Source organism: Zalophus californianus, chromosome X, assembly GCF_009762305.2.
Source record: "Zalophus californianus isolate mZalCal1 chromosome X, mZalCal1.pri.v2, whole genome shotgun sequence".
Lineage (NCBI taxonomy): Eukaryota > Metazoa > Chordata > Mammalia > Carnivora > Otariidae > Zalophus > Zalophus californianus.
This window is the reverse complement of record NC_045612.1, coordinates 25,533,733-25,543,892: the sequence shown is the minus strand read 5'-3', so window position 1 is coordinate 25,543,892 and position 10,160 is coordinate 25,533,733.

Sequence of the window (10,160 nt, the reverse complement as noted above, 5' to 3'; positions counted from 1 at the left end):
TTCCTGTTTAATTTTACTAAAAGCAAGGAGAAAACAGGCAGTACCTTCCAAACTACTTGGAAATATCTTCACCTAAACATCCAAATTCATTGTTTACAAATTATCCCTCCTACCCAACAGTAGAATACAATTCAATTAAGTTTTCTGCCACTACATAATAAGGATTACCATTCCTCCATGTTCCTCATCTCTTTTTGGGCTCTCATCATAAATACTTTTACCATTCATATTTTTTTTACCAGCGTTCTGTTCATAATGATATATGTATTTTCCAAGATCGTAGAAGCTTTCTCTATAGAGCTCCTTTTTTCCTTATGGGCTCTCACCAAAACTATGTTTAATGCCCATATTTCTATCAGCAGTGTTTTCAAGGAAATCTAGGCTTTTACTATTGTGTGCCCCAAAATTCTTCCAGCCCTGCCCATTGTCCAGTGCCAAAGCCACTTCCAAAGTTTTAGTTGTTACCTGCAGCACTTCATTTCATGTTAACAAAATCTGGATTGGTTTCCTAGGACTGCCATAACCAATTACAATAAATGTTGTAGATTAAAATAATAGAAATTTATTTTCTCAAAGTTTGAAAGGCCAAAATTCCAATATCAAGGTAGTAGCAAAGCTGCACCCCCTTTGAAGACTACAGGAGAAACATTTTTTGCCTCTTCCAGCTTTTGGTGGCTGTAGGTGTTCCCTTGGTTTGGGGATACATAACTCTAATCTCTGTCTCAGACTTTATAGCTTTATCTTGTGTGTCTTCTCTGTTTCTCTTCTTAGAAATGTGCTTGCCATTGGATTTAGGGCCCACCTGGATAACCCAGGTTTATCTCATCTTGAAATCTTTAGCCTAATTACCTTTGCAAATATCCTTTGAATAAATTCACATCCAAAGGTTCCAGATGCACATATGTTTTGGGGCTGGGCACCATTCAGCCTACTATACCTTCCAAGTGCCCAGATTAGTGATACAGAGAATTCATCCAGAGTGGGAGGTAATTTTATGAAAAGAACTATCCTCAAAGAAACTGACTCTATTTGAAATAGAGTGTGGCTATTTCATGCCTAAGGGCACCCTCAAAATAGCATCTCCTCTTAGTTAAGAGCAGTAAACAAAATACTAGACAGCTAGTTCACCAAAGAGAATCAGGGATGGAGATAAGTGAGAAGACCCTTCCCGAGGTCAGAACAAACCACAAAGCTGGCCTCAAAATCTATCCCTGTCCGAATTTAATTGGATCAGGTTGTGAAACAATATATGTCCCAGGGCATTGTCAAAAATAATAGAACAATTAACTACAAATTCATTTGTGACCTAAGGGCTGAGTAATATACAAAATGAGATAGGCAGCTTAACAGAGATTAGGGAAAGGTACAAAGAGAGCCTTGTTAAAACCACTGTAGTCCCAAAGTGACTGTGCAAATATGTAAGGGTGCACCTGCTAAGGAACAATACCAATGGATTCACATTGCAGGGTAAATACACTCTACTAAAATAGCCTAGCCAAGTCAACAAAGTAAATAAACAAACATTACAAATAAGCCTTGGATAATAGTAAGGGGAATCAGCATCCACAATTGTTATATTACTTAAATATTTGAGTTTTCAACAAAAATATAACAAATGCAAAGAAACAGGAATATATGACAGTAAAAAGAAGCAAGTAACTGTTTTTGAGAGAGTCAGATGTCTGATCTAACAGAGGAAGACCTCAAATTAGCCATTATAAATATATTACAAGAGCTAAAGGAAACCATAAGAAGTAAGAAAAGATATAAAGACAATGCCTCATCAAGCAGAGATTATCATTAAAGAGGTAGAAATGATTTTTTTAAATAAAATTCTAGAGTTGGAAAGTATAATAACCAAAATGAAAAATTTACTAGAGTCTCAAAAGTATGTATCAACTGGCAGAGGAAAGACTTAGGAAACTTGAAATTAAATAGGTTGATAGAGATTATGCAATCTCAAGAGCAGAGAGAAACTAGAATGAAGAGAAATCAATAGAACTTCAGCAAAATATAGGATACCTTTAAGTGTAGCAACATATGTGTTATGGGTGTACCAGAAATAGAGACAGAAGAAAAAGAGGCAGAAAAAATGTTCAAAGAAATGATGGCTGAAAATGTCATAAATTTTCTGAAAAACATTAGTCTACACATTCAAGAAACTCAAACTCCCAGTGGGATAAATTTTAAAAGGTCCACATTCAGATACATCATAGAAAAAATGCTGAGTGCCAAAGGTGAATAGAAAATCTTGAAAACATCATGTAAAAAATGACTTATCTTGTACAAGGGAGTCCCAATAAGATTAACATCTGACTTCTCATCAGAAATAATGGATACTGGAAGACAGATTAAATACTCAAAGTGATGAAAGAAGAAAACCATGCAATTGAGAATCTTTTATCCAATAAAACTAACTTTCAAAAATGAAGGCAAAATAAAGACATTCCTATATAAACAAAAGCTGGAGCACTGGGTGTTATACACAAACAATGAATCATGGAACACTACATCAAAAACTAATGATGTACTGTATGGTGACTAACATACGTAATAAAAAAATTAAAAAAATAAACAAAAGCTGAGAAATACCCAAGAAGTTCTTCACTTGAAAGCAAATAAATCAAAATGGAACTTCAAATCCACATGAAACAACAAAAAGAACTGTTAAATGTAATTATACATGGCATATACATGCACATCTATTTTTCTTTCATCTTTCATTTAAAGAGCAGTTGTATAAACCATATGTATATAATTGGTTGGTTGGTTCTATAACATATTGAAATGTAATATATTCAATAATAACACCAAAGAGGTGGGTCAAAGCAAAGTTGTATTGGAATGACAAATGACAAATGACAAATGACAGAAGAGGATAACCCACAGAAACAGGTAAAGAGAATTGTAAGTGTTAAATAAGAAAGGGAATATAACAGCCAATATAAAGATATACTTGCTCTATACTTGCTCTCCTTTCTTTTCTCAGCTTTATAAATGGACATAATTTTATGTAAATAATAACTATAAAAATGTATTGTTGGGTTTGTAACATATATAGATAAACATATATATTATTTATATATACATATTGTTTTATATATATATATATTAATAGCACAAAAAAGGGGAAGAGGGATAGAGCTATGTAGGAGTATTGTATGTTTATCTCACTGTGATTAAGTTGGCATAATTCTAAAGTAGATTCTGATAAATTAAAATGTATGTAATAAATCTTATAACAACCACCAGGAATATGATTAAAAATATGCTGAAAAAAATCATTAAAGTATTTAAAATGTTACACTAGAAAATATTTACTTAATACAAAATAAGGCAGTAAAGGAGGAATAGAGAAACAAAAATGACACAAGACATATAGAAAACCAAATGTAAAAAAGCAGACATAAATCCAACTATGTCATGAATAAATTTAAATGTGAATATAGTAAAAATATAATCAAAAGTCAGAGATTGTTAGATTGGATAAAAACAATAAGATTCAACTATATGCTGTCTGTCGGAGATATATTTTAGATTTAAAGATTCAAATAGATTAAAATAGGTTGAAAGGAAGAGAATAAGAAGAGATATATCATGTTAACAGTGATCACAAGAAAGCTATAGTGGCCATAGTAATATCAGAAAAAATATTTTAAAAAACAAAATGGCACTAGAAATAAAAGGGAACATTTTATAATGATAAAAGTTAATCTACTAAGAAGTTATAATAATTATAAGCAAATATGCACCTAACAATAGAGACCTGAAATATAAAACAAAAGTTGACCAAATTGAGGTAGGAAATATACAATTTAGCAATGATATTTAAAGAATTTGACACCCCATGTTCAGTATTGAGTAGAACAACAGAAAGAAGATGAACATGGAAATAGAGGACTTGAGCAATACTATATCTGAACAAGACCTACTAGACATCTATAGAGCTCTCCATACAAAAATAACAGTATAGGTTTGTTTCAAGCGCACACTGAACATGCTCCATGATAAAAAAAAAAAAATTGCTAGGTCATGATAAAATTGTCGGTAAATTTAAAGGAATTAAATATTACAAAGTATATTCTCTGTTCACAGTGGAGTGAAATTAGAAGTTAATAATAAAAGGATGTTCAGAAAATTCACAAGTATGTGGAAATTAAACAACATATTATTAACTAATGAATGTCTCAAAGGTAAAAATCACAAAGAAAATTCGAAAATACTTTGAGATAAAAGGAAATGAGAACATAATATATGAAAACTCATGAGATGTAGCTAAACTAGTGCTTACAGAAATACTTATAGCTAAAAACACCTACATTAAAAAGAAGAAAGATTATCAAATCAATAAATTAATCTTCTACCTGAGACACAGAAAACAGAAAAGCAAACTAAATCCAAAGGAAGGAAAAGGAAAGAAAGAATTAAAGTTAAAGCATAAAATTAATGGAACAGAGAATAGAAACAGAATAGAGAAAATAAAAAAACTGAGCTCCTTCTTTGAAAAGATCAAGAAAACTGAAACATTAGCTATATTTATGAAGAGAAAGAAGATTCAAATTGCTGAAGTCGTAAATGAAAGAGGGAATATTATTGCCAACATTACATACATAAAAGGAATTATGAGGTAATTCTAACAACAAGTATATGCCAACAAAATATACAACTTAGATAAAATGAACAAATTCCTAGAATATCAAAAAACAAAAACTGACTCAGGAAGGAATGGAAATTTTAAATAGACCCATAACAAATAAAGATATTGAATTAGTAATCCAAGAACTTCCCACAAAAATAGTGCAGGCCCTAATTGGCTTTACTTTAGAACTCTACAAAACATTGAAAAAAAATACCAATTTTTCACAAATGCCCCCAAAAATAGAAGAAGAGGGAACACTTCAATTTATTCATTCAATTCATTTCCATGATACCAAAATCAGATAAAAATATAACACAAGAAAAGAACACTACAGACGGATGTCTCCTAAGAATATAGACAAAAAAACCCCAATTACGTACCAGAAAATGAAACCTAACAATATATAAAAATGATTATACACCATGACCAAGTGGGATTTATACCACAAAAGCAAGATTGATTTAACCTTCAAAAAATCAATTATTGTAATACATCATATCAATAAAGTAGGGTTCAAAAACTACATGATCATCTCAATAGATGCAGAAAATGCTTTTGGCAAAATTCAACACCATTTCATTATGAAAACACTGAATAATCAAAGAATCACAGAAGCTTCCTCAAATTTTAAAAGGCTATCTATGAAAAACCCACAGCTAACATCATACGTAATGGTGAGAGATTGAATGCTTTCCCCCTAAGATCAAGACATTAATGTCTACTTTCACCACTTCTATTCAGGATTGTACTGGGAGTTCCAGTCATGGCAAAAAGGGAAGAGGAAATAAAATTCATCCATATTAGAAAGGAATAAATATATCTATTTGACAATGACATGACTTTGTACATAGATAATCTTTAAGAATCCCTTAAAAACTTATTAAAACTAATACATGATTTTGATATAGAAAAGTCAATTGTGTTTCTACATAGTAATGAGCAAGCCACAATTAGAACTGGGAGAGCAATTTCATTTGCAAAGACATATAAAGAATAAAGTCCTTAGAAATAGTTTACATAAGTGTGAGATTTATATACTTGAAAGTTACAAAGCATTATCAAAGAAATTAAAGAGGATCTAAACAAATGGAAAGATATCCTGTGTTCATGGATTGCGGTATTTAATATTGTTGAGATGGCAATACTAAATGGATCTACAGATTTAGTGCAATCCTTACCAAATCATAGTTACCTCTTTTGCAGAAATTGACAAGTTGATTCTAATATTCAGTGGAAACTCAAGGAATCCACAACAGCCAAATGATCTTGAAAAAGAAATAGCAAAGTTGATGGACTCACACTTCCTCATTTTAAAACTTGTTACAAAGCTACACTAATCAAGACACTAACACAGACAGTGGTGCTGAAGTAAGGACAAACAGACATCAGTGGAACAAAATGGAGAGTACAGAAATAAACCCATATACCCTTGACCAATGATTTTCAACAAGATATCAAAACAATTCAATGGGGCAAAGAATAGCCTTTCAACAAATGGTGTTGGGACAACTAGATATCTACATGCATAAAAATGAATTTGAACCTCTAACTCATATCATATAAAAATTCACTAAAAATGTTTCAAAGGCCTAAATGTAAGAGCTAAAGGTATAAAACTCTTACTAGAAAACATAGGTATAAATCATCATGAACTTGAATTAAGCATGTTTTTAAAACATGATACCAAAAGCACAAGCAACAAAAGAAAAATAGATTAGACAACACCAAAATTAAAAAAATAAAAAAAATCCCTGTACTTCATAGGTCATGATCAAGAAATTGAACAGACAACCCACAGAATGGGTGAAAATATTTCTCAATAATATATCTGATAATGGACTCATATCCATGTTATGTGAAGAAGACTTACAACTCAATAAAAAGACCCAAACATGGATTTTAAAAATGGGCAAATGATTTGAATAGACTTTGTTCTAAGAAGATAAACAAGTAGGTAATACACTCATGAAACCAGGCTCAAAAAATCCTTAGACTTGAAGGAAATGCAAATAAAAACCACGAGATACCACTTTACATCTACCAGAATGACTATATTATAAAAGACAGAAAGTAACAATGTTGTTGAGCATATGGAAAAATCAGAACCCTTGTACGGTGATGCTGCTAATATAAAATAATGCAGCCACTTTTGAAAGTAATCCAGCAGTTCCTCAAATGGTTAAACATAGAGTTGAGATCTGCCCCACAAATTCCACTGCTGGGTGTATACTCCAGAAAAATGAAAACATATGTTCATGAAAAAACTTGTACAGGAATGTCCATAGATGCACTACTCATAATAGTCAAAATTTGGAAACAACCCAGATGTCCATCAGTTGAATGGATAAATAAAATGTAGCATATCCATATAATACTATATCATTGAGCCATAAAAAAAGAATGAAGTGCTAATACATGCTGCGATATAAATGAATATTGAAAACATTATGCTAAGTGAAAGAAGCCAGATGCAAAAGACCATATAGTGTATGATTCCACTTAAATGTAATAACTCACAAAATTTTTTAAAGTTTTAATTAATGGATTCAGATCCACCTGGTAGGATATCACTAAGGGCTTGCCAATGGGATTCTAAACTTTGTCCTGAATTTTAGTATTTTGATTGTTGGCTTTAATGAAGGTATAAAAATAATAAGACTTCTCAAATTTAACAGATGACCCAAAGCTAAAAGGAGTGCAGATTACTGAATTGTGTTTGATTAAAAAAAAAAAAAAGCAATATGCTTCAGTGATGGTTTGCTGTTAATATAATTTTTTAAAGATTTTTTTTTATTAGAGAGAGAATGAGTGAGAGAGAACACAAGCAGTGGGGTGCGGAGGGGGGGAGAAGCAGAGGGAGAAGGAGAAGCAGACTCCCCACTGAGCAGGGAGCCGGATATGGGCTCCATCCTGGGACTCCAGGATCATGACTTGAGCCGAAGGCAGACACATAACTGTAACTGACTGAGCCACCCAGGAACTCCTACTGTTAATATAATCTTATGCAAAGGACATAAAATCTAAGTCCTGGCCTTTAACTGTATACATGGATTGTGAGGTGTGAGGAGGGGCTATCTTGATAGGCTTGTACTTAACAAAGACCTAGAGGTTTTTGGGTTTTTGTTCACTGTAAGCAAAATATGCTGTTACAGTGATGTGTAAAGGCAAAATTATATATATATATATATATATATATATATATATATATATATATATATATATATATACATTCACAAAAGCCTGTTCAAGTTTAAGGTACTTTATTAATGCCTTGTGCTCTAAACAAGTGAAAGAAAGCATAGTGTCACAATACTTTATACCGGCCAAACCACATCTTCTATATTATGTTCAGCTCTAGGCACCATATTTTAAGGCTGACAGTGACAAACTGGAACATATCTAGGGTCGGCAACAAGAATGGTAAAGGATATGGAAATGGTATCAGCAGGAATAATTGTGTGGACTGAAGATACTTAGCCCAGGGTGATAAACAGAGGAAATATAGTAGTATTCTCCAAGTATTTGAAGGACGGTCATGTGGAAAAGGGATTACATTTTTTTTTTTGCATGGTTTCAGAGGGAAGAACTAGAACCAATTAAGTAGAAGTTGCATGATTTATTTTGACTCAGTATAAGGAAAAATTTTCTGGCCATTACTGCTATTTAATAATGGCTGATGAGTGACATAAGTTTCATTTCAGTGGAAGTTTTAAAGCAGAGGCTATAAGCCAATCCTTCAATAATATTTCAGGATGGGTTTCTTCATTGGATAGGCATCAATTTAAAATATGGAAAGCAGTGGTTCTCAAACTTCAGAATGAATCCTATAAGGAGGGAGCCTCAGGAATTGGGGCATGACAACATATTTTCTTAATACCATAAGTGATTTTGATACAAATGGTTCACAGCCCCACTTTGAGAAAACTAACCTAATTTATTATCAAACGTTAATATGTAAAATTCTGTTTCTTCTGAAATGAAAAGAAGAAACTGGCTAACATGAGATTAATAATACTTTAGCCATTCTGAAATTTGCTGTTAACTAAGAGTTTTAAAACCACTCATCTAATAATATCAATCTAACCCATGAAATGATATAGTTCTGGGAAGAAATTTCATTAGTTTTCACTGAAGAACAGATAAATGTTCAAAACATTGCTTACAACCTTTAAATGATATTCATTTCTTTTTTTTTTTTTTTTTTTTTTTTTTTGCTGGGGAGGGGGAAAACACTGATCAACAACAACTGAGTATGTTGTTTAATGTCCTGAAAGTCCTCAATTTATTTTAAACCTCTAACATATCTTAGAGACATTCTTTTTTTATGGGACTTTGGCATAACCAGCATTTCTTGAATTATTATAGAACAAATAACTACTGGCAGGTAAATTATTCAGAAGAAATTAAGTGTTATCAGAGAATTTAAAAGACCTTTTGGTTTTCCTTCCTCTAAATTTGCAAAAGAAAAGCAACTAAGGAATTGGAAATGAAACCTGAATACTAATATATTACTTATTCTCATGCTATTTGGAAAAACTCATTCTTTGTATTTCTCTGCATGTACTTTCTAACCACCATTAGAGCTCAAATCAAGGGAAAAATAATTTCTCCCAGTGTATGCAGAAAACTACTTGATTAACATCAAGGAAAATAAATTGTCTAAAATGAAGTTAGTTTTGTCTTTCCATGCATGTAATTATTAGGGAACTTAGCATCACTATTTTGGGTTGTATTTACTTTTATTTATTTAGTTTTTACTAGTTATGAGTGAGAAGCATTTAAATCGGGAGTCCCATCTTCCATCTACTTCCAAAGGGACTTACCTGCCTAGAACTCTTAAAGCCAGTTTTTTCTATGTCTAGGTTCTGTCCCAATCTCTCAGAGTTTTGTGAAGTGCTAGATGATTGCTAATGTAATAAATAAATGTGTCAGTGATTCCTGAAGGCATTATTTCCAAGGGAATGATGTGTGAGCAGAATCTTTGACTCTGTGGTCAGTCAACATAAGAGAGAATTTTGAGCAGGCAGATCCTATTAGTTTTTCTCAAATCACTCTATATATCAGTTTGTGCCTGCTGATTACTTACTCCATTGATTTCTTTGGTGAGTCAGGCCTTTTAGTGTGAGCACCCTCTCTTGGGTACATGTCTTTCCCTCTGCTTAGCATCTTGGCACCTGGATTTGGTGAGAGCATTTTTGTGACTGTAAGAAAGTGGCATGGATTGTTTCAAACCCTAAATACTTGCTATGATTCTTGCTCACTTACTCACCAAGAAATGCCTTCCCCAAGAATATGAAAGAGAATATTGGGCACAAAGCCCATGACTGCATGATCTTTTGTCAAATTGGTTTGGGGCCACTGAATTAATGCAGCAACTAAAGCCAGACACTTCCTTCAGAGCCATCAACAGTTCAAAAAGGGATGAATCTGTTCCCAAAGCAGAGCAACTGAACAGTTGCAAGAGAAAATTCCTACCCAAGAGAATGATATAGAATGTGTCATTTTTTTGGATGATCTTTTA